The sequence below is a fragment of the Triturus cristatus genome, chromosome 7 (genome assembly GCF_964204655.1).
Source record: "Triturus cristatus chromosome 7, aTriCri1.1, whole genome shotgun sequence".
Taxonomy (NCBI): Eukaryota; Metazoa; Chordata; class Amphibia; order Caudata; family Salamandridae; genus Triturus; species Triturus cristatus.
In genome coordinates this window covers 707,033,123-707,059,207 of record NC_140590.1, presented here as the reverse complement: position 1 = coordinate 707,059,207, position 26,085 = coordinate 707,033,123, and the positions used below count along the sequence as shown (strand labels likewise).

Here is a 26,085-nt window from a genome sequence, read left to right as displayed (position 1 = left end):
CGATCATGTAGACAGCGTTGGTGAGACCAAGGCTTACGGTGCAGGGCGAGACAGTGCTCGATGATGTGCTGGCAAGTTGCGATGCGAGCTACAGAGCCGGTTGGCGGGGATTGGCGCTGGCCGGGCCGGACAGCTGTGTGTGACGAGTCGGTCACAGGTGTTGAGCCAGCAGCGACCGTGTCGGTGAGCCCAGGCCAGCGAAGTGAAGCGAGGTGATGAATGTTGCGGTGTCTCTTGATGCGGTGCAGGCAGCGGCTCGGTGACAGAGTCGGTGAGACCAAGGCTTGCGGTGCAGGGCGAGTCGGTGCGGCCTGCGGTGCCTTCAGGACACAAGGCCAGCGACGGAGTCGGTGACGGAGTTGGTCGCGGTTCCCTCTTCTCTGTGGCAACTGAAACAGCGGTTCCAGGAGCGGTACCCAGAGGTTGGTGAAGTCTTTGCAGTCCCTGAGACTTCTTAACAGGAGGCCAGCTCGGTTCAGGCCCTTGGAGATACTTAGCACAAGTAGAGAAAGTTCAGTCCAGTCCTTTCACTGCCCAAGGCAGAAGCAGCAGCTGAAGGCCAACCCAACAAAGCAACAACACAGCAAAGGGGCAGTACTCCTACTGGCAGCTCTTCCAGCTCTTCGTCTTGGCAGGTTCATTGATTCCAGCGAGATCTAAATTTTTGTTATCAGGGTCCCACTACTTATACCCCAAAATCCTTTGTCCTCTGAGGGCAGAGGGGCCTTTGCCTAGTCCAAAACAGTTCTAGTTAGTCCTGGAGCACTTTGTTTACATGACTCCTTCTTTCCTTTCAGAGTTCAGGGCAGAGACATCAGACGCCCCACAGGAGGTGGAGCCAGCATTGTGGAGGAAAGGCACAACCCTGGAGCACTCTGTTGACATGATTCCTTCTCTCCTTTCACAGTGTAGGGAAGAAACATCAGACGCACCACGGGGGGGAGCCAGCACTGTGGGGGGCAGGCACGGTCCTATTCAGGTCCCAGGTGCAACTCCTCCCTCCCATCTAGATGAAGATCTCTCTATTCACCACTGGGCGGACTCACCCTGTCTCCTGGAATTCCCCAGCCCTGTCACTCAAACTCCAGACATGGAATACACAACCTAGCAGAGGCAGGCTTTGGATGGTTAGACAAGAAAATACCTACTTTCTAAAAGTGGTATTTTCAAACACAGAATGTTAAAACCAACTTCACTAAAAGATGTATTTTATTATTCTGAGTTCAGGGATACTAAACTCGAATTTCTACCATGTTCCCTGGGTCAGTTAAGATTATAGGATGTAATAATCCTACTGCCCATTCTGGCCTATGGAGAAAAGGTAGCCTTGCAATAGTGAAAAACGAAGTAGGCTGTTATTCACTATCAGGACATGCCACACACACCAGGGCATGTCCTACCTTTCACATACAATGCACCCTGCCCACAGGGGTACCTTGGGCCTACCTTAGAAGTGACTAACATGTAGAAAAGAGAAGGTTTAGGGACTTGCAAGTGTGTGCACTTGCCAAGTCGACATGGCAGCCCCAGGCTGCACACAGGCTCTGCAATGGCAGGCCTTAGACACACTTTACAGGCTGTTTGCGTGGGTGGCACAATCCAGTCCTGCAGCCCACCAACAGCATTTGATTTATAGGCCTTGGCACTCGCAGTGCACTTTACTAGGGACTGACACATAAATCAAATAGCCAATCATGGAAACACCAATCAAAACACAGTTTACACAGAGAGCATATGCACTTTAGCACTGATCAGCAGTGGTGAAGTGCCCAGAGTCCTAAAACCAACACACACAGGTCAGGAAAGAATAGGAGAAAAAAGCAAAAAGTTTAGGGATAACCCTGAAAAAAGGGCCATTTCCAACACTGACTGAGACTCCAGAGCATGCCGAAAGCACAACCCGCATGGGGAGAAAACCTACTCCCCTCATGAAGTGGTAGCATCATTAATTTCTTGTGGAGAAGACAGGCTTTTTTACATGTTGCCTTCAGAGAAGGGATGCTTACTGACCTCTCCTGTTAAAAGGTTCTACATGTCTCACTTCAATGTGCCCAATGCTAGTGCTATGTGGGACATGGATAGAGGGCAGGTGTACAGTGTGGAGCTTGTTTGTATGGTTGGTTGACCGTGCACTGGAAGCCATTAAGGATTTTTTGTGTGATTGGCAATTCAAGATGGAGGACTGAGGGATGAGCCTGCCAGAGCAGATCAAAAAAGCCCAGAGTTGATCTTTGACCAGGCCCTAGAACATTCTTCCCTTTCTCCAGAAGTATGACTGCAGGTGAGCTTGAGTATCTGGTGTTCTGGGGGATAAAGAATGTCCTTTGTAGTTTTGCCACCTGAAATCCACAAGACAATCCTAACTCCACCTTTGCTTCCTGCTGCATCACCTTAACAAAAGATTATGCTGGGCTACCTGGCATGAAAAAAGAAAAGGGTAGGAATTGCCTGAAAATATTACATCTGTACCGAAAATGCACCAGAGATGGCAAGCTTTCGGAAGATGGAAGTGTGCTCCTTGTGTTGGATGAAATGCTACGCAGGTGGTTAAGCAACCTTGCCACCAAGACTGCAAATGTTTCCGCCTTTGCGTTTATACAGAGGGGCATTCTGGAAGCCACGGGGAGCACCAGGCAAGAAGAGCATGGGCATGACTGAGGAGTTCAGTATTGAGCAAAGGATTTCAAAATTGACATTCATCATCATCTGCCAAACAATTGCCATGAGGGTCATGATAGTGGCTTGGAAGAGCGTTATACACCTCTTTCCCACTGGCGGTCTGTCCAGAGAATTCTGACATTTCCAGTCCAAAAGGAAACAGTTCCTGTTTGAATCATGCATATGGAGGCAGCGACAAGTGATGGTTCTTTGCCCACTTGCTAATATTTTATCCTTGCTTTTGCCATCTTGCAGTTAGGTCTTCTACTACATCTACTTACGGATCTCCTTGCCTGACCATTTCCCCTTTCCTTGCTAATAACTTCTTTATTAATATACATTTTCAATCAAGACCTACAAGATTGTCCAGCAGATTTTTTTTACCTTTCATTGTTTTTAGGTCTCGCCTGACCCAGCGCATGCGCTGGTCTGGCGAGACTTATTGAGAGGGCTCCAAAAAGTGCTACCAGGCCAGCATAGAGCTACAGTGCATGTGCGCGGGCGCGCGCGCCGCGCTTTACCGCGATTACATTCATTTTCGGATCGTGATCGCGATCACTTTAACTGTCGCGGCCGCACTGCCGCTTTGAATAGCCAATAGGTCTCGCTTTTGGGACCTTATAAGTATTTAGTTATGCAACTGTTGCATAGCTAAATACTTATAAGGTCCCAAAGGCGAGACCTATTGGCTATGCCAATGCTTGTTTGATTCTTCAGTTGGACTATCTAAAGAAACAATTGACACCTTTCATGTTCACAATTAAGTGCAACATGGCATATTGGTATTTGGGAGAATTTCCGGTTATTTAGGTGATCGCCAAGGAAACCCAATAGACCTCAGTGCTTCATGGCTGCTGACATTGGAAGGCTCTGATGAAAGAATCCAAGGCATATCCTGATCATGCATTGGTCATGCAGGGGGCAAGCAGAGTCCGAATGAAGGAGTTCCCCAAAATGTTAATATTTCAAAGGCCTGATTGGTCAGGGAGCGAATCAATAGTAGGAAACTCCTGAGTCAGGAATACTCATCATCTGGAAAGGGTGCACTCACAGGTGTGGTTGCTGTGATCCAAGGCTAGTATCTCCGATAGGTTGGCTGTCTTCAGGTTGGGATCAAACTTGGATCAAGAGCCCTGCGAGGAGAGTCTACTGTCTGGAGTAGGGAGTGCGGCCTGCTGAGGAGAAGGGGCTCCCGGGAGAGTGGCAGCTGTGCAAGGGCTTCAGATCCCAGGCTCAGGCAGCTGCAGGTGCTGCCTTGAGCTGCTTTGAAGGAAGACACCTTGCTTGCTCGGGAAGGGGGTGCTGAAGTCTCTTTGTTGAAGTAAGTTCTCTAGAAGAGAAGACCCACAGCCCAGCTACCTGGAGGCTAAGAAGCGGCACAGAAAGAACGCCAAATTATACATCATAAAAAACAGTTTGTCCCCTTGGAAGGATAATCTGGTACCTCGATATTCCAGACTACAACCATACGCGATGCATGGCTGTCACCATGCATGGGCAACCACTTTGAAACAACCTGAACACATGCACAGTTTCAGGACACAGTGTGCATGCAGTGAGCTCGAGCAGCCATAGTCGTGCAGACAGACTCTAATGGTGTTGAGCGGCAGACCAAGCCCCCTCCTGTCTGATCAGCTCTGGCACATAAGCAAGATTATTTTTTGCTTTTAGGGGACAAACACAACCCCTTGTGCAAACATGAAAGGAGTGCGCACCCAAGGAGCATGTTGCCAAGGCCAGTTGTGCATTTATGGCACAATTGCTGTTGATGAATACAGACCTATTAACACACATGGTGCCATCGTGCAATATTGAGGCGACAGTACCATACAGTGGGAGACAGTGAGCTGGAAACCCCTGCACAGAGTAGATTTCCAGTTCATGTTTGGAGGCTGGTCACAGCTGATGCCCCGGGTAGGAAGGGTTACAAACTCCACAGGACATCAGCCAAATCAGCTTTGGAAGCTTTTGTTTCCTTTCAGGGGGGAGGGGGCAACACTCGACATAAACCCTCCGTGGCCTCATCTCCTCATGCCTCATAAGAGTAATGGGTTCAAGGCTGCGCCCACCTCAGACCCCGCTCCTATAAGCACCCGCCACCTCTCACACAGTGAGGTTTTAATTCAAAGTTGGAAGATCTGTGAACACCGGGGCACTGGCTGCCTGTGGTCTCCCTGACAGCGATACCCAGTGGCGGGTCTAAGAGGGCCGCTCGTTGCCTCTCCTCCCCAATGCCTGGGATTGTTTGTGCCTGCTGCGTGTTTACAGAAGGCCGTGATGGGTGGACGAGCCCAAGGCCTGACTACTGTGAGCCTTGGTCCAACTCCAGAAGCCTTCAGGGGATGTGTTGCCCGTGGAAACCAGGAGCGGGTTCCATAGCAACCACCCAAACTGCCAGAGCTGGACTGGCTTGTCGGCAATGATTTCCATACCAGGCGTTAAATATTACCCAATTTCTGGGGCACCGCTCCTTCTACGGAAATCGTGGATACGAAAGGCCGAACCTATGAAATCCAGGCTAAACGAAACTATCTCGGCCGTTGCATGAACCCACTGAGCTCTCTTGCACTTCACACGCCCATGTCTCAATCTAATTTTGGTAATCTTGTTTGGTAATCATGCATTATTTACCGAAAATTTGCAAACATTAATTTTCTAAATACCCTTTTCATAGAATCCTTAATATGTATGAAAAGAGCTATTTACAATATGCCGTGACAGACATTCAATTTGCACCATTACCATGTGCTTTAGCATAGTGTTAGAATCTATGCACACGTGCGATTGCAATGAAAAGTGTGAAGCGTGGCTGGGGGGATGGCATTGTCCATCATGGATTGCTGGGTTGATGCACTCTAGAGTTCCCACTGTATGCTGCCGAGGGCAGATCAAAATGCTGGTAGGGCTGACGGAGCATTTCATCTGCTCCAGGCCAGTTTGTTGTTTGCTGTGCTTGTCCACTTCGATAAAAAAAAGTCAGATTTTTCCTATGATATGATTATTCCAAAGAATGACGCACACTTCTGACTTTTATGCAATGTTTAAAGAATTTCAATTTCCACCAGGAGTCCTGGAAAATTACAAAATGTGTAGTATTCTCGAGTAATTAAATGTGTACGCAGGCAGGAATTCCACCATGTGGTAATTTCCAGGTACGAAAAATTGACACTAGTGTGCATTCTCAAATGAAAGATTTTTTTTATTTCGCGACTCCAAAAATATTTTCTTTATGGAAAAATCTAATCCCTTAAACCCCACATAAATGTAGGGGAGTTCTCTTCCTATTCGTGCACTGAGAAATACAGTAAGCCTTTTGCTTTACAGTGGAACGTTTTGGAATCTTTACAGGTAGGAAACTACCTGCACGATGTCAATGAATACTGAAAGCTTACAAGTTTGTGGTGCTCATCTACTTTTGCTCACATGCTCTCTCTGAAACACTCACAAACTCACCTATAAGCGTATATGTGCAAATATATATGTGGAAATAACAACGGTTACTATTTACAAATTCCATTTGCAATCATAAAACGGTTTCTCTTTCCATGAATCACTTATTCTTATTTTCACTAGCAAATGCTTGCCCTGGCAAACCTGAGTTAAACGTAGGTGCACTATAAGCTTTGTTAATTGTGTAATTATGTACAAAAATTGATTTCTTTTTAAAACTGTGGGAGTCCAAAGCCCTGAATCTGCATGCTTAAATCTCTATTGGCCGAATTGGACCTCATTTATTCCCAATGCTACATCATTTTATGGAACAAAATTATTTTTCACCAGCCCTACTGGCCTTAGAGGCAGCACCCTTTTGAGTTTTACATGTCTCTGACCCATTCCCAACCATAATACCTTTTTAATACACACCACCATTTTGTAGATCTATTGTGGATGACCCTTCCCCAGCCCTCCTGTCTTTTTGGGAATGATATCTCCTGTTTTGGGAGTTGAGAAGAGACAGCTCTGGAATAAATGTCAATCAGTAGATCTGTCTCTCCTTTCCTGGCAGCAAGGCGAGTGACAACACAGCTCCTCCAAGGTGACCTCTGGGAGGAAACACAGCAGCTAATGGGCCCTGAATGACAGGATGGGAAAATTACAGCTCAGCAAAACAGTGAAATCAAGCTAACCTTCCCCAGGCTGCACAACCTGACTACACAGCAACCAGAGAGCCCGAGGGATTGGGCCTAACAGCGGCGTCAGGGAGAGGGCGGTGGGTCGATAGGTAAAAGGTGTGTGGAGAAACTGGGGTGGGGGGTGTATTAACGTGTGGCCTGCTGCTGATCAATGGGTAACTTGCAATCTTGCAGATATTAAGAGGTTAATAGCGTGTGAAGTGGTCTTCTAAGACAAAAACACAAACACGGAGGTTCTGAAAGGAGTGCGTCACTTGACCAAAGAATAGTTAATGACGTGTAGTGAGGGTAGCAATTGACTCACTCCTCCCCAGCCCTGGTGGCTTTCAAAAATCTTAAGTGGAGATGGAACTATATCCTGAATAAGGGTGTTGGTTATTGACCTCAATGCACGAAAATAAGTGGATTCAAAAACTCTGTGTGTCATTTATTAAGCTGGATTGTGTCTTAAAAGTCCCTGATTTTTGCGTCTGCAAATGTTAATGTAAAGTGAAAAACAAGTATTGGCAAAGCCAATAGGTCTGACTTTGGCTTACAGCCCTCTGGCTTTGCCAATACCTGTTTTATGCCATCATTGCTTTTGCAAAACTTCATTGTGGAAGAAGATATATACATATATATAGGCAGGGGATATATATATATATATCCCCTGTCTGTTTTAGCTTAGTTAACCATAACTTACGCCCGCAGAATGCACTGCTTATGATCTCACATATTACATCACTCATTATATGGTCATGTGACATCACTAATGCCATCACTGATGACATCACGGGCCACATCATCCAGTGATTGTGGGTGTTTTCTAAAAGTTACTAAGTGTTAAACATCTATACTAAGGTAATTGGCTGTGGGAGTGCCTCTATTGGTGGGTGAGTGGGTGTGTAAGTGGTGTAAAGAAGAGTGAGTGGGTATGTGAGAGACTGTATACATGAGTGAGTGGGTGTGTGAGTTTCTGTATGGGTGTGCGAGTGGGTGTGCCAGTGGATGTATGAGTAAGTGAGTGGCTGTGTGAGTGTCTGTATGGGTGGTTGAGCAGGTAAGTGTCTGTATGGGTGAGGGACAGGGTACATGAGCGGCAGTACTGGTGCATGAATAGGTGTATAAGTGGGTGTATTGGTGAGTGAGTGGGTGTATGAGTAGCTGTATGGATAAGTGAGTGTGAGAGGTTGTATGAGAGATTATGTGCTTGTCTCAGTGACTGAATAGGTGAGTGAGCACATGTGTTAATATATGTATGAGTAGGTAAGTTGGTGTGTGAGTATATGTATGGGTGAATGAATGGCTGTGTGAGTGACTTTATGGGTGAGTGAGTAGGTGTGTGAGTAGCTGTATGGGTATATGAGTGGGTGTGTAAGTGTCTGTATGTCTGTATGACTAGATGTGTGAGTGGTTGTATTGGTCAGTGTATAGATGCATGAGTGGCTGTATATGTGAGTTAGTGGTTGTGTTAGTGGCCGCATGGGTGAGTTGATGTGTGAGTGGCTATATGGATCAGTGAGCAGGTATGTGAGTGTTTGTATGGGTCTGTGAATGGGTATGTTAGTGTTTATGTGTTAGTGGGTGTATTAGATGTATGAGGGTGCAGTGGGTGTGTGAGGGGATCTATAGATGATGTCATCAGTGATGTCACCACTGATATAATTTGAGATGTCATCAATGATGTCATTGACCCTGTCATGAGTGTTGTAATACGTGAGAACATAAGCAGTGCATTGCAGGAGCGTATGTTATAGTTACGCCCCCGCATTTATTTTTACATTGTTTGCCATGGAGAGATGATGGGATGGTGGTCGGCCCGCCTGCATACATGTTATACAGTGCCCCAGGGAGTTGGCGGTTGCTGGGGCTGTGGGGAAGCCGTGCGGGCCCCCTGCATTTTTTTTACATTGTTTGCCCTGGGTAGGTGGCAGTCTATACAATACCGCGGGGAGGTAGGGGACCTCTGGGCTGCGGGTGGCCCAGTGGGCTCGCCAGCATACATATAGGGCCCCAGGGAGGTGATGGACCCCAGGGCTAAAATAAGCCCTTGGAGGGGGCCCTATGCGCCCCCTCCTTTGTTTTAAAAATAAAAGCTCACAAGCCCACAGAACTTCACCCACCCGGTGGCTCAATTACAAAGAAGCGCGGGCAGGCGTGCTTTTAAAAAAAAGAAAATCCAGATAATCGTTACGTTATTGCGAATTCACTGTGAAATTAAAAAAAATCATTTTGTTTGCCATGGTGGGGTCCCACGGGGCTCCAACAGCAAGGATTGGGTGTCAGGGTATACCTACCCCTTTTCACAGCCCCTAATGAAGCAATCTGAAACTTTCCATGCACAACAAGACCTAACTTGACAAATTTTTTAGCATATTTTGTGAAGATTCATCAATTGGCACCAAAGTTATATGCAAGTCAAAAAAATGCTTTTCTGATGGAAACATGTTCTTAACTAGAACTACCTACTGGAGATCACCAGTATGTAATTACTCAGAGGCAGTCGCCACTGGGTAGTTATGGTTAATATGGTGTTTATATAGGAAATGCATTTTTGGTGTTGCTAATATCTTTGGCGAATCCCACAAAACTTTCCCAAAATATTCTACTTTTTAATTAGTTTGCAAATGAAAAGTTTCGGGGTGATCCATTAAGCAAGGACTAGGAAAAAGAGGGGTACCATTTTTCCCATTCATTTTTTCCATAGGAACTTTATACACAACTACAGCCCAAACTGCTGAACAGATTTATACCAAATTTGGCAGAAAGCTAGATCTTAGTACAGAAAGAGTGCTTTCTAGGTCGAACCTAGGCAGCACATGTGCTGCTCTGCAAGGCATGCTACATGTAAAATATGGGCTTCAAGCCCCTCCCATCTTTTCTATTGGTTCCTCTCACTATCCTTCGTAAATAACGGCTTGTGATTTGCGAAATGGCTTACTAGTACCTCCTTTTACACTTTTGTAACCTCCCATATAGACTGCACACGGATTGCCCCTTTTAAGTGAGAAGTGAGAAGTGTCCCACCAAAGCCCCACTTCCCTGGCTCCTCCCACTGGCTGTTTCACGGAAACAAACCCTCTGCTCTATTTCCAATCACTTGTTTTGCCGTTGTTTCCTATTTTGAAGCTAATAACAAGCTTGCATATCTATAACAGACTTTAAAAACTACAAGCACCGGCAAAAAGCATTAAAAAAAGCATTCATAAGCTTCAATAGAGCACGCACTCAGCAGTCCCCGAGGGCACAAGCAGGCATCCACTTCTGTGCTGCCTCGTAACTTCAAAAAGTTTGTGTGAAATATGTGTCACTAAGGCCAAGAGGTTTATTTTTGTACCCACTAATGGCAATGCACACAATTTTAAAAGAATGTGTTCTTTATTTAACTAGCATTTACATTTTTTATTTGGTGGTTTGAAAGGCAGTACAAGCATTGGAAAAAGCTTTAGACAAGCATTCATACGCTCCAATCGAGTACACACTCAGCAGTCCCCTGGGAGCACAACCAGGCATCCACTTCTGTGCTGCCTCGTTCTTTTATCTTGCCACTAATCTTATGAGTTATATTTTTAAAGGAGGAGCCATCACTTTTCACTTGATTCTCCCTGCAGTCCTGGTTGCCATCTTGTGATTCACTTTCAGGGGGAGAGCTGACGGCCATTGCAATGTTTTTTTCTCTTTGTTTATTTAGGACAAGAGGGTGTGAATTCTTTATTCCTTCCATAATGATTCTCTCAGAGACTTGGGCAATTACTTTGCAATTGGTACAAGTTGTGTTCTTGTCATGCTAGAGTATGTTACATTTTTCCAAGAAACAGCATTATGTATTGTTTCATATTATAAAATAGTGCTCATCTTCTGCTTGCTGTAAGGACACGATATTCATGGTTTGTAATATTTTATGTAGCAAATGGAATACACAGAGCTTGTTTTTCTTAATGTGAAGCAACTCAGTTGTTGCAACCCTTGCAACATTGCGTGTAGATATTAAGCACACTCTGGGAGGGAGCAATTTTTTCATCTGTTTCCCTGCCTGCTTTAGTGTGGGCAGGGAAACAGATGAAATGTTTGCTCCCATCAACCCAGGAGCATTTTTCATGCGTTCGCCCGCTAGGAGCAGACTTGGTGTTTACACTTGCTTGGTGGGAGCTTGAAAATTACTCTTGTCAAGTGGGAGCAAACATATGTGTCCCTGCCCGCGCCAGTGTGGGCAGCGAAACCACTATGTCCTAGGAGTGGGCACTGCAGAATATAGAGAATGGGGTTCCCAGGGTCATTAATGGTTCCAGGAGGGGGGACCACGTGGCCCACCTCACCTTTTGATGCATGCCCAAGCCCCCAGGGATGGGGTCTCCAGAGCCTAACATGGCCCAGGGAGGGGGCCGCACCACCCCACTCCCCATTTTTCTAATTGGCTGACCTTCAGAGAAAAGGGTACCAGAGGCCAAAATCAGCCCGGGAGTGGAGCCGTGTGGACCCTCTTCCTGTTTTCAAAATCAGCCGAACTTTAGGGATGGGGTTCCTGGGGCCTTAATCAGCCTTGGGAGAGAGACCACATGCGCCCCTCTCCCTAGAATATTATCTAATATATTCCCCCAGGACCAGGCCCACCCACTGCTACTCGGATTGCTTTCCTAAAAAACAATTTCCTGCAAATACGGGGATCCTCTGCGGATTTGTTGAAACATTTAAAAAAGTTTTGGGCCCCAACACCAGGCCTAGGGGTCCAGAGTATTCCTACCTTACCCCCTTGTCTTATTTTTTAATGTTTTTTCTTGGGACTCTGTCTTACCATTTAGTCTATTCATGGAACTGTTGGGAATGGCTCCTCCGAGTTTGTGTTTAAAACTATCACTTTTAATAAGTACGCCTTAGTGCAGTACTAGAATGTACTCAACACCTTAAAGAACTTCACCTTTCCTAATTCTGAAGAATATGATATTTTACGTGATTTCTTGTAAGATTTACATAGCAAACATTTTTCGAGCTTGGCTCATGCATGGGGCTCTAAGAATCAAGCAAGATGCTTGAATCGCCTAGCCCTGTTAATTTGTTGGCTCTCCCATCTCTAAAGTGAGGTAAAAAAATAGCATTATAGACCATAATCTGCCTTGCAATCAAGAGTTTTAAATAATTGATTGTAGGCAAAACAAAGGCAACAGTGGCACGAAGTTGGCCTGCTGTAATCAATAACACGACTCAATTCCTGCCTGCTACTTAATATTGGTTCAACTCCTGCCTCGCTTTTCTTTGCTGCCTCCTACCTGGTACAGGCAGTGATAGGTCACTTCCATTTTTCAGCAGAGGAGCACTGGCTAGGTACAGTGTTGTTACGCTTGCATTGCTTTTCTGTTGTTTTGAGAGAACATTTTTTTTTTTCAAATGTAGCTTTCTGCCCATTGCTTTTCTGCCCAGTGCTGCTTCTTTAATTTGTTATAATTTCTTTAGAAGCACTTTTCACAAACGCTACTCATGCTAGGTGCTGCCGTATGACGTCTCCAGACTGGAATGCTATCCCCCACCTCCTGTTTTGACAACAGCCGCTTGTGGACACACTGTTCTCGTATGCTGGGCTTCCTGGTATTAATGCAATGCAGCGTTGTGATTGGTCTGAGCGCCATGGTTCGGCGCTCAGCCAGGGAATGGGAGGCAGAGCATGTTCTCCATGCAAGCTGTAATGCAGCCTGCATGTGGAACATGCAAAGTGCGCATGAATGTTTGGCCGGCCCCAGAGGGCAGGTCAAACATTCATGTGCACTTACATAGTGCCCACCACACCTCCACCTGCTCTGAGAGCAGAGCAGATTTGCCCATCCCACCCACCGAGATGCCACAGCAGGGAAAATAAAATGATAATAACATAGAGTTATTATCATTTTATTTTTCCTTTTTTCCCCTGCGAAAAGCAGTGGAGCGACACTTCTCTGCCTTAGCGGAGGAGCCTCCACTGATGGGCTGTTGAAATTACTGACGTTTTACTGGGGGTGCTACAGAAGCTGTTGCACCCCTCCTTACAGCGCCACTGAAAATGTCTGACACTTCTCCAGTACAATCAGACTCCTGGGACGCCTGATATTTGTATGACTCCTCCATTGATATATCAACCTGCAGGGATTGCAGGTATGTGCCTCGAAGCCCAACCCTGCAGCCCTCGGCCCCCAAACATGCCACAAGCCTACCAGACTTTCTGCATGGGTGGAGCCATAGGGGCGGTTTAAAAAATTAAAGCTTGGGGTTAAGGGTCTCAATACTTGACTCAGGAAGTGCTAATGGTCCAGAGGTTAGGGGGTTCAATACTTGCCTTGCCCCGGTCGCAGGCAACCCACGCAACACTGCTTCACATCACTGCTACCTGCCTTTAATGGTACAGAGAAGAGTACCTGCTGTGAGTGACTCTAACATGATGCAGTGCTTCATGCGTTGTTCATCTGTGTTTATGCTGTGTAATTGCACCATTAGCCTAGTAATGTACTATGTGTGTCGTCTACCTGTGAGCGACATCCATTGTGCATCAGCTGCATTGCTCTGCATGCTCTGCTCTGCATCAACGAGCTGCTTTTGACTCATGTCAATCAATCCGGGAATTTTAAGCGTGCTACTCACCCATGAGGGTCTCAAGTCACCGGGGGTTGGGGGGGTCCGCAGTACTGTTTAGCCGAAAGCCAGGTCTTGAGGGTCTTCCTGAAGGTGTTCAGTGAGGGGGAGCGTCTGATGTCTGCTGGTAGCTCGTTCCATGTCTTGGCTGCAATGTGAGAGAAGGATCTACCGCCTGCTCTGGTTCTTTGGATGCACGGGGTTTCGGCCAGTTCGTGGTTGGGAGATCGGAGGTTTCTTTTGGGTGCGTTGATTCTGTCGTTGAGGTATTTGGGTCCGTTGTTGTGTAGGCATTTGCAGGCGTGAGTGAGGATTTTGAAGGTGACTCTTTTCTCCACGGGGAGCCAGTGGAGTCTACGTAGGTATTGGCTGATGTGTTCGTGCTGGGGGATGCCGAGGACGAGTCTGGCGGCGGTGTTATGTATTGTCTGGAGTTTGCGGAGTAGGGACTTGTTTATGCCGGCGTAGTGTACTTTTCCATAGTCCAGTCTGCTGGAGATGAGTGCGTGGGTGACTGTCTTCCTTGACTTCGGGGGGATCCATTTGAAGGTCTTGTGGAGAATGCAGAGGGTGTTGAAGCAACTGAAGGTGACGTCATTGACTTGTCGGTTCATGTTGAGTGATGAGTTGAGAACGATGCCAAGGTTTTTAGCGTGGTCTTAGGGGGTAGGTGGGCTTCCTACGGCGGTTGGCCACCACGTGCTGTCCCATGCTGAAGGGGTGGTCCCAAGGATGAGGACTTCTGTCTTCTCGGAGTTGAGCTTCAGGCAGCTATTGGTCATCCAGACAGCGACGTCTTGCATTTCCTTCTAGAAGTGAGCTTGGCGGTGGTGGGGTCTTTGGTGAGGGAGAGGATGAGCTGGGTGTCGTCAGCGTAGGATATGCCAGTGTTAGTGTACCTGAGATAAGGCGCAAGGCCCACTGAGCTCGGTGAGTAACTCCATCAGGTGTCCATTTGTGAATGCTGTAGAGCCACGTCAGTTATGCATTTTGTATAACTGCATTGGTCGATATTGATAAATGAGTTGTCCTGTCCAGTTGTGTACTCCATAAAGCTACATCAGCTTTGCAAACTGCATCCATTTTCTAGATGTTCGTGCTATATCGCCCTATCAGTTGTCTCAATGTGTAAGCTGCATCTGTTGTCTAGATATTCATGCTCTATCTCAGCACCAGTTGCGTACTTGTGTAAACTGCATCAGTTGTCTAGTTATGTATTAGTTATTCTTCTGTGCATGTTTTTGTCTCTGTATCACTTGTCTAGTTGTGTACTCTGTAGAGCTGCATCATTTGTGTTAGCTATATCAGTTATTTAGTTCTGCAAACTGCATTAGCTGTCTAGTTGCATCCCTAGTCTAGTTGTGACTGTATAGTAGCAGTAGTATAGCTGAGAAGGCCCACGGCTCACTGAGTTCAGTGTTCTTCTAATTAACATAAATTGGGCAGTGTCCTGTGCTGGGTATGAAGGAAGCAACCAAAAAGCACAGACGTGAAGACTGAGCCTTTCCCAAAGAAGACATCAGCAATGAATGTAACACTGGCGACATTGAGGATGAAAGCACCACCAGTGAATGTAACACTAGGAAGATGGAGGATGAAAGCACCACCAATGAATGTAACACTGGTGAGGTGGAGGATGAAAGCACCACCAATGAATGTAACACTGGTGAGATGGAGGATGAAAGCACCACCAATGAATGTACCACTGGTGAGATGGAGGATGAAAGCACCACCAATGAATGTAACACTAGAGAGATGGAGAGTGAAAACACCACCAATGAATGTAACACTGGTGAGATGGAGGATGAAAGCACCACCAATGAATGTAACACTGGTGACATGGAGGATGAAAGCACCACCAATGAATGTAACACTGGTGAGATGGAGGATGAAAGCACCCCCAATTAATGCAACACTAGAGAGATGGAGGGTGAAAACAACACCAATGAATGTAACACTGGTGAGGTGGAGGATGAAAGCACCCCCAATGAATGTAACACTGGTGAGATGGAGGATGAAAGCACCCCCAATGAATGCAACACTAGAGAGATGGAGGGTGAAAACACCACCAATGAATGTAACACTGGTGAGATGGAGGATGAAAGCACCCCCAATGAATGTAACACTAGAGAGATGGAGGGTGAAAACACCACCAATGAATGTAACACTGGTGAGATGGAGGATGAAAGCACCACCAATGAATGTAACACTGGTGACATGGAGGATGAAAGCACCACCAATGAATGCAACACTAGTGAGATGGAGATGAAAGGAACCAGCACTGTATGCAACTCTGGTGAGATGGAGGATGAGAGGAACCAGCAATGGATGTAAAGACACTGAGAAGGATAATGAAAGGTGCCACCAATGACTGAAACAATAGTGAGATGGAGAGAGAAAGGTGCCACAAATTAATACAATATTAGTGAGATGGACAAAGTAGGGTATCAGCAGTTAATGAAGGAAGGAGGATGAAATGTGCTACTAACGAATGCCATAATGGGTGGAGAATTGAATGGTAAAAAAAGCACCACGAATTAATGCAGTAACAGTGAAATAGAGAATGACCAATGAATGCTATAACAGTGAGATGCAGAAAGAAAGGTGCCGCCAGTGGATTCAAAAATAGTGAGATGGTGGATGAAACGCATCATAAATCAATGCAAAAATAGGTAAAAGAGACCAGTGGAGCTGGAGGTTAAAGGGACTACCAGAGAATGCAACAATAGTGAAACGGAGAATGAAAACCACCAATAGTCAATGTAATTATTGTAAGATAATCACCACCATTTAATACAAAAATAGCGAGGAGGAGAATGAAAGGCACCACCAACGAATGCAATAATACTGAGATGTGGAATAAAAGGCTTCAACAAAAATGCAATAATAGAGAGATGGGAAATGAAAGGCATTATCAATCAATACAATAATAGCGATATAGAGAATGGAAGGCGCCTCTTACTCCTACCCTTCTCCCCTTAACTGCACGATAATATATAAAGCAACATCATACACACGCCTTTTTTCAGTGTACATGCTTTCTTCCTTTTCTTTCTCCTCCCTGAGTGTTGCTTTTATTTGCCGAAATTTGTTTTTAACTGTTAAGTTACAGAATATATTAAGCATACATCTGATTTAACATTTACGACCTAGGAGATCAACTATATATGCATATAGTAGATCATGTAGAGATTTACCAATTAGAATTTGCAATTTTTAAAAAAAATATATTAATATCTTTTTCTAACCATAACAATGATAAAACAATAACATTGCAATAACATTTCTTAAATCGTAACAATAATATGAATAATAATATTGTTAAACACGAAAGAACATAGGTTTTTAGCGAAACTCAACCGGCCTCTGAGATTCAATTGTTCATTTGATCAGATCCAGTGCTTTAAATGGGCCGGTTCTGTCAGGTGCTGAGCACCGGCACTTCTTCATTACGGGAGTGAGAGGATCTGCACTTCTCAGCAGAGGTGCAATACTCTATATTGTTGAGTATCACCACTTCTCAGAAGGAAGTGCGTACTCTGGTACTGGATACCTGCACTTTTGTTTTTCCAATTAAAGTATTAATTTGATCGCTGCATCCACAGAGCCAAAACTGGAGGCCGCGACTTCTCCCACCTCACGGCCAGGACCTGGAACGAACTCCCGCTCAGCATCAGACGAAGCCCCACACTGCAAGCATTCAGGAAGAGCCTCCAGACCTGGCTCTTCAGAGGACCCGAGCTGCCCGAAACCCCCCTCCCACCAGCGCCTTGAGACCCTCATGGGTGAGTAGTGCGCTCTACAAATCCCGGATTGATTGACACATTGGCAGCATCTGCCTCGCCCTGTGCTGTTCACTCGAGGCATGCTCGTGCAAAACAGTAAAGAGAGCTTTACGTCTGTCGACCTTGCACGCAGCTATCACTCCCAAACTGGCTCATGCCACTGTCGCTCTCACTGCTGTTTACAATATCACCTCTTTCAAACCTGTCTGTAGTATTGCCTCTTTCATATCCGCTTACGCTCTTACATCTCAGCTGTTTTCACTATTGCCTCTCTCACTCCACCTTTCAATATATCTATCCTCTCTCAGCCCGCCCTTCACTGTTGCCTCTCTGACTCCACCTTACAAAATGCCCTCTCCAAGTCCTACATGTGCTATTGTCTCTCTCAATCCTGCTTTCAATATCACCTCTTTCACTCCTGTTTACGGTCTTACATTTCTCAGTTCTGTTTTCACAATTGCTTCTCTCACTCCAGTTTACAATCTGATCTCTTAGTTCTGCATGCTCTACTTCCTCCCTCCCTCCTGCTTGCAATATTCCCTCTGTCTCACTTTCACTATTGCTCCCCTCCCTCCTGCTTGCAATATTCCCTCTGTCTCACTTTCACTATTGCTCCCCTCCCTCCTGCTTGCAATAGTCCCTCTGTCTCACTTTCACTGTTGTCTCTATCACTCCGGCTTACAATATTCCCTCTTTCTCACTTTCACTATTGCTCCCCTCCCTCCTGGTTGCAATATTCCCTCTGTCTCACTTTCACTATTGCTCCCCTCCCTCCTGCTTGCAATATTCCCTCTGTCTCACTTTCACTATTGCTCCCCTCCCTCCTGCTTGCAATATTCCATCTGTCTCACTTTCACTATTGCCTCCCTCCCTCCTGCTTGCAATAGTCCCTCTGCCTCACTTTCACTATTGCTTCCCTCCCTCCTGCTAGCAATATTCCCTCTGTCTCACTTTCACTATTGCTTCCCTCCCTCTTGCTTGCAATAGTCCCTCTGCCTCCCTTTCACTATTGCCTCCATCTCTCCTGCTTGCAATATTCCCTCTGTCTCACTTTCACTGTTGCCTCCATGTCTCCTGCTTGCAATATTCACTCTCACTTTCACTATTGCCTCCATCCCTCCTGCTTGCAATATTCCCTCTCTCTCACTTTCACTGTTGCCTCCATGTCTCCTGCTTGCAATATTCTCTCTAACTTTCACTATTGCCTCCATCCCTCCTGCTTGCAATATTCCCTCTGTCTCACTTTCACTATTGCCTCCCTCCCTCCTGCTTGCAATAGTCCCTCTGCCTCACTTTCACTATTGCCTCCATGTCTCCTGCTTGCAATAGTCACTCTCACTTTCACTATTGCTCCCCTCCCTCCTGCTTGCAATATTCCCTCTGTCTCACTTTCACTATTGCCTCCATGTCTCCTGCTTGCAATAGTCACTCTCACTTTCACTATTGCCTCCATCTCTCCTGCTTGCAATATTCCCTCTGTCTCACTTTCACTATTGCCTCCATCCCTCCTGCTTACAATATTCCCTTTGTCTCACTTTCACTATTGCCTCCATCCCTCCTGCTTTCCCCTCAATCCTGGTTATGCTATAATTTCTCTCGCTCCTTCTGGCGATATTATCTCTTTCACTCCTGTTTATGCTGTCACTTCTCTCAGTTCTGCACACGCTATTGCCCCCCTCACTCGTGTTTGCAATACTTCCTCTCTTAGGCCTGCTTTCACTATTGCCTCTCTCACTGGCTCGCAATGTGACCTCTCTCAGTCCTCCTTCCTTTATGCTATTACCCTTCTCAGTCCTTTACTGCCGCCCTCACTGGTGCTTGCAATACTACTTCTCTTAGGCCTGCTTGCACTATCACGCAAAGGAAATTGATTGTCTCTCTCAGTGCTGTTTTCAGTATTACCTCTTTCACTCCTGCTTACGAGTTTGCTTCTCCTGGTCTCTCTCGCTTACACTTTTGCCTCTCCCACTCTAGGGTGAAGTTACCTCCATTGATCCTTCCAACGCTCTTACCTCGCACGCTCCCGCTTGCACGATTGCCTCTCAAGGCACTGCTTGTACGATGACCTCTTGCAGCGCTGTTTAAAGCATTGCTCCTCTGGCTTCTGTTTGCATTATTGCCTGCCACGCCTGCTTGGCATGAATACTGGATAAGCACCTCCACAACGTCCTCAGGGCAACTCTCTTGCAAAGTCGCTGCTTGACTAGGACCGTACTTTTATCCTCCAAGTCAACTCAGTCTCCAAGAATGACTTCCACCACCTAAAATTGCTACAGAAAGTACTTCTCCAGTCTGCTTTCCTCTTACAATATGTGCTGACTGTAGTGACTTTACACTTGGACTACTGTTTCAGATTGTAGACAGGGCTCCCTAAGAAGGCACTTGGAAACGCATAGACTTGAAAGTCACACAGCTTGACTGATATATGTCTACTCTGGAGGAGAGATGTGACATGGTCAACAGTTCAACAACCAAACCTTCTCTCGGGGTCGCCCACTGGTCACTGCATTTGACACCTACTTCACTGACACAATGGGCCGCCTTCTTGCCGAGGTTCAAATAGTCTGGTAGCAGATCTCTCCATGTGCAGGGATCACCTCCCCTTGAGACTCAAAGAGGACTCCCTTCGGTCCTAACAAGGTCCGAAAATTCACTTCTTTCCCCTGGTCAAGGGTTGGTCACACATTTAAGCCTTCATCCTTGGTACCGCAAAGGTAGTGTGCATCCAATACTTTAACCATAGGTGCTGGAAGTATGGGTGTTGGTGTGCTGCAGCACCCCCAGAAATAACCCTACCAGAGTTCAGAAGGTGGACGAGCAATAAAAATGCCTTTAAGTTTTTTCTTTATTTTGTCACATTTGCTGTGTGTTCAAAGACAGAGGTCACATGTCAGGCTCTGTCTTCTGTAAAATGGCTGCTTATTCCTTTAACAGGAGATTGGTGTTTACTTTTCATTCTCTGATACTAAATGAGAGGATATTTTTTTTAAGTGAACTATGAGACAATCTTTATGGAGTACAGGACGCGCGAAAGTAAATAAAGTCTGTGAGATATTCTTTTTTTCTAACAACAACATGCAAAATACCTGTAAATCTACTACACAAATATTTCAAAATATATTGGCAGATAAGAAAGCACAAATGAAGCGCTTTATTTTTTCACTCGGAAGTGAAATGGAAACAAACATTTTAATAGGATCAAAACAAATCAAGACACGTAGTAATGTGCAAGTGATTATTCTCCGAAACCTTATTTCCACACGTTTGTGGGCAATATAGTTGTATCAGTAAAATTTCATGTGAGTGCAAATGTAGTGGTCATTTCAATGTAAGATGTTCTGTCTGTAAATGGCAGTGCACTACCACACCATGCTTCAGTATTACATTTGTGACAGTGTGCTCCGAACTGCACCATCGGTTAGATACCACACCCGTATCACGCTCCTGCTGAATGGGGGGCTCATTTGCTGCACTTGTTTTTTGTGAGGTTTGGATTTTTCACAATCCATGGACGTGGGTGGTGTAAGACTGATGGTACCACGACCAGTCTAAAGTTTCGACCAGCACCATTGGGTAAAACGCTTAAGAGCTGCCTCTACTGCGATGACCTCTGTATACAATGCTTTTCCAACCAATCTTACAACTATGACAATGTCCAGGCTCATGATTGGCAATTGAGATCGGAAACTTTAAATTGTGTCGGTGAAGTTGGGGGAAGTCAAGAAATTTCACCCTTTACAAAAGCAGACAAAGTTTACTGATTATGTAGAAGAGGAAATGTCATCTCACCCTGACCCTGGCGTGACCCAGAGGGGCCATTTGGTGTGCAGAAACAGCCACAGGCCAGACAATTTGCTGCAGCTGAATGTTACACCCATGAAGGGCGGACTTCTTGTGGCGGGTAATCAGTGGGTGTGTGTCTATAGCCTGAGGGGACATTCGGGCTGCTTGGTGGTGGTTTTCCCGTTTCCCTCTGGTTTTTAGTAGGTCTCGCCTGAGCCAGCGCTGTAGCGCTGCCCTTGCGAGAGCTTTTGTAAACGGGGGATTTGAAAGTGCAAACTAGTGCTTTCAGGCCGCCAACTACAGTGCATGTGCGCCGGGTGCGCGCACCATTTGGCAGCCTCAAAGCACTAGTTTGCACTTTCAAATCCCCCGTTTCCAAAAGCTCATTTCGCGGCCGCTTTGATGTTCTCAGTGAGCCGCGCGGCCACTGAGAACATCAAAGCGGCCGCGAAAGTGCTCACCATTTGCCACCCCCTCCCTTATCCCACTTCCTGCTTGTTTCACAATGGCGACAGCTTGTTCTTTATTTCAGTCTCCATCTCTTCCTGTTCTCATTCTTTCTCTTTTTTTTCTTCCTTTTCACGAGTTCGCGCTATATAAATATGCACAAAAAAAAAAAACTGCAGTACGTGACGGAAAACTCCCTGGAAATCCATGCTTAGAGTGAAGCGTGCGGAATACGGTCAGCCTGGCACAGATATTCATCTCAGGCCCGTGTGTTCAGGGGCACCTCCAGGCCATTATGTCTTCTCCCTGGACTCTCAGCCACTCATTGGCCTCCATTCTGGCTTTCCGGGCATCCCCCAAGGCGCTGGTGGCTCACCACGGCAGTGTGAGCCCGAGGCTGAGTTTTAAAGACATGGCTGTCAAAGGCTGAGTGTTCCGGGCCGGAAGGCCATCCGTGACATTGAGCACAGTCACACCGCCCTCTGCCTCAGATAATCTTTGTGTTTGTATAAAAGTTCAGCACCTCGTAGTGGGCAGTAAGCGCTCTATAAATGTAACATCAGTAGCATAATATCCATAAAACAGCAATGTATGGATAGGGCACCGTTCTTGGGGCTATGGATTGGCGCTGTTAATATTTCCTGGCTCCTTGGTATTCCTTTATAGCAGGAGGGTGCATTAACCATCCGAGCATTATTACTCACTTTATATTTACTAGTCGCTATAATGTTGGCCGACAGAGGGTTACCACAAACGCAAGTTAGATTGTCTTCGTAATGTCACATTTGAGCTTGAATGATCCCCCCCCCACCCCCACCGACCTCCGGCTTTAGAATGACAATCTTAAACTGAAAGCCCTCTTCCCCTCCCCGCTCAGCCCCTCGCTCCTAGCGCCCGGAACAGCAGAATAACACAGGCCCTGGCGTGGAGCCCATCGGGGCTTTCACTATATGCGCTGCAGTTACATCAGAGTTAAATAAACGGGTGCCTAGATCGGGCGTCCGCGACTGTAGGCACACATATGCATTTTATGTCCTCTCCAATTGTGTAGGCTAAACGCCTGCTCCTGTTCAGGGCGGACAAAGGTGTGTATATAGCTAAACGTGTGTACGTATATATTATTCATAGCAAGTGATCGTGTACTGTCAGTTTATTGTGCCACCAGCGTTTGTAAAATGTCAGCAAAACCCTGATGTGGTGTAACAGTAGGAACGTAACAAACACTACCAGTTTATTTTTATATTTAATGTTTTTACGGGTCGTATGCTTGAATGCCTTTTATTTATGTGTTGTTTTCAAAACACATAAATAACAGGCATTGTCGTTTACAATGCCAATAGCTTAAACACTCGGAATATACTGGCTTCATGAGGTTGAACACCAAGGGCACAGTGCACAGTGTCATCTTAAGTGTCACCTGATCTCTGTTGGAATACTTTCCGACTATGACGTGGCTGCTGCCCACCAACACATATACATTGAAAATCAGAATGCTTCCCAATATCAGTACAATTCATATACAGCTGGGTTCCGAGTACTAAGGGGAAGACAAATGGCCCATGAAATAGACAGTTTCATGGGACGTAGGTGACGTGACACCCAGATCTAGCCATTGTGTGACAGGTTGGCCTGCAATGTCCTGAAATAGCTAGCCATGTGCTGGCTGTCACTTGAGTTAAAGACACAGTGTACTGACAATCTCCGTGATATTTCTGCAGAAAACACGGTGCACAGAACCTTTTACTCGATCTGATTATTGCCTCTAATCCAGCACTGCAACAACATTTAGTATTAGGGAAGCTCGTGAGGATTGGTCGTAGCAATGGATGTAGATAATTGGGTGGTACAAGGGCTTTAAGTGGGGTGAAAAACACTGGAGGGTCTCTCAAAGGGGCGTCCCCAATGTAATTAAGGGCGTGGCTTAAAATATGTAAGCTATAAATCTGTGCTTAGCATAGTGTGACACCCGAGTGGTATTTTGCTGTTTCTGTCATTGCATCCAGATATATGATACAACGAGTAACCTCAAACCTACAACAAGTCAGGACTATTGGCTTTGTCAATGGTTGTTAGATGCAGTAGATAAATAAACAGCAACTATGGCTTGCATATAATATTGAAAAAGCTGCCACTTAAAGCCCTGGTGACTCCACGACAATGTTGCTGCTCCTGAGTTTCAAAAAAGAGAAGGGAAATCCAGAGAGAACATGAGTCTCTTTAAAGGATTTTCCCGCCCCTACAGCGCTCACCTGTCATGCCCTAACTCCTCTAGTGAGAAGTGAACAGTGTGAGCACGCGCACATGATGTGCCTAATGTCACTGTAGTCTGGAAAAAAAAACCGGACCGCCTGTGTCAGGGCATAAAACAGAGCCCGATAGAGAGACCCGTTTCGAGGCCTCCTTTAAACAAGCATTGGCATAGCCAATAGGTCTCGCATTTGGGACCTTATAAGTGTTTAGCCATGCAACAGTTGGTGTTGTTGCACCAAGGATATTCTGCTGCTAACTAAATACTTATAAGGTCCAAAAAGCGAGACCTATTGGCTATGCCAATGCTTGTTATGATTGACGTAGACGATCCATCTTATTTCCCTGGACACGAATTGCCATTACTGGTGGTTTCGATAAATCATAGAAATAAGATGTTTTTGGGTATAAAATGCAGGAATCGGTGATACCCACCGTGACAGCACCCCCCCCCTCCCCCTTCTAGCGGGGAGGAGTTTCCGGCTCGTTGCATTGCTCCTGAGGGGCAGCGTTCCCAGCCCTCAGCGATGTGTGGGACCTTTTCCCTCTGCCGCACAGGTCCGCTACGTCTCTTTCTTGCTAGTTTTTTTGTTCGAAAAGTTTTTTTTTAATGTCGTGAAGGTGCAAGACAAAACATCTGGCATCTTTGTCCATCCCCCTAACACTGGGGCATAGCTGCTACTATTGACACAGTAGGACTTCTGACGAGGCTGCGCCGACACACTTTACAATACCCCTGGCTACTCTCTTGTGACGCTCCAAAAATCCCATATACATGCGATAAAAAGTGCACACCATATATTCCCGCCCTAGTAAGCGAAGATGTAATTGTGGGGGTGAATGTGGGGAAGACAGAGAAGAGAGTGGAGAGCGTTGTGCGCGCAGTTGTTGCTTCTGCCTCTAAGGAGCATCATGTGATTTTGGCAGCAGAATCGTTTCCCAGCTAATGCCTCTCGAGTGTCAGGCTGGATCAAACCACAGGTGAAGTCAGCCGAGCAAAAAGATCCAAGTGCGAGCGGTGTTTAAAAGTTACGGAGCAAAGCAAGGAGTGGTGGCTAAGTCACCTAAAGCCAGCGGCCAAACAACCGCATGTCTTACCATCAGGTTTATGTGAGCGTTGGGGGGTTGCGGGTACCCTTCGGCATTTCTCGAGTGTGCCAGGGTGATGGGTCGAGCCTTTGGCTTCGATATTTTGTGGGTAGTCGTGTGGAGGGAGAATCAAAGTCGTTGTTGTTGTATCCATGGATATTTCGTGCGCTCGGTGTGGGATTGAGATTGTGATCTGGGAGACTCCTGGGCAGTGACTGCCTGCCTCGAGTTCTGGGGCATGGGCTGACGGACATTCCCTGCAAGGTGGGCTGACGGACATTCCCTTCCTGCAAGGTGGGCTGACGGACATTCCCTGCAAGGTGGGCTGACGGACATTCCCTTCCTGCAAGGTGGGCTGACGGACATTCCCTTCCTGCAAGGTGGTCTGAAAGGGTCGATTCTTCTTACCTGGAGTCTCGGAAGGGGCCGATCCAAGCTCAGCAGAAGCTGTCCGAGGAAATGGAACGGGTCCCAGCGAGAGAAGGCGCGGCAGCCTCTCCGATAAACTGTCCTTGCACCCGGTGTCTCTGCCCTGGCCCTGCTGTCTGCCCCGGCTCCGTCTGCCGCCCGCGGGTTCTGTCTACTCCTGACCGTGCCGCCTGCCCTCCTCTCTGCAGCTGTGCTGTGCGCGGTGCCTGCTCCCTCCTCCCACAGGTGGCTCTGCACGGCCCAGCCCCTGACATCAGCATGACATCAGCGCTGCCTTCCAGCCCTTATCGGGCGCCGCACACTCCCTGCCCGCCCCAGGTGCTGCACTCCCTGCGCAGGCACGGCTCCTGCCCGCCCCGTGCCTCCCAGGCACGGCTGCGGCTCGCGCACCAGCCCACTCAGCGCCTCCTTTCTGGGCACGGCTCCAGCACACACCTCGACCCACACTGCCCCTCTCCAGCATTGATTTATAGGGTCTTATCTTCAGTAAGTCAGAGGTCCTCCCAATCGGAGGTGATGTATTTATTTCCCGTGGTTATCAGCCTGTGACACTCACACCAGCTCTCAGACGGGCTTTCAACCATTTATTTATTTCTCACCAGTCTTTCTTTCTATCTTTTTCTTTCTTTCTTTCTTTCTTTCTTTCTTTCTTTCTTTCTTTCTTTCTTTCTTTCTTTCTTTCTTTCTTTCTTTCTTTCTTTCTTTCTTTCTTTCCTGCCTTTCTTCCTTCGACTTCGCTCTCATTCCTTTCCCTTCTTTTTCAAACCTGAAAATCATATTACTGTTTTCTTTCTTTTAAAGGCTACCCACTGACTTGGATTCAATAACAGGAAAGACCATTCCCTGAGCCTAGAGGAAGGATGGCTCTCTGGGTTTCTGCATCAGAAAAAAAAATAGTACATTTTTCCAACAGTGTGTAACTCTTTCTCTTTCTTTTTCTC

General features: G+C 46.4%; 1 protein-coding gene across 1 annotated transcript in view; it reads right to left on the bottom strand.

The window, feature by feature from the left end:
* The window catches only part of GPRC5C (G protein-coupled receptor class C group 5 member C), a 137,810-nt gene extending 112,458 nt beyond the window's left edge, over nucleotides 1-25,352 (bottom strand). Inside the window, exon 1 of the mRNA XM_085617367.1 lies at nucleotides 25,124-25,352. The gene's annotated coding sequence lies outside the window, so the exon portion shown is untranslated. The remainder of the gene's footprint in view (nucleotides 1-25,123) is intronic.
* Nucleotides 25,353-26,085: the final 733 nt, after the last annotated feature.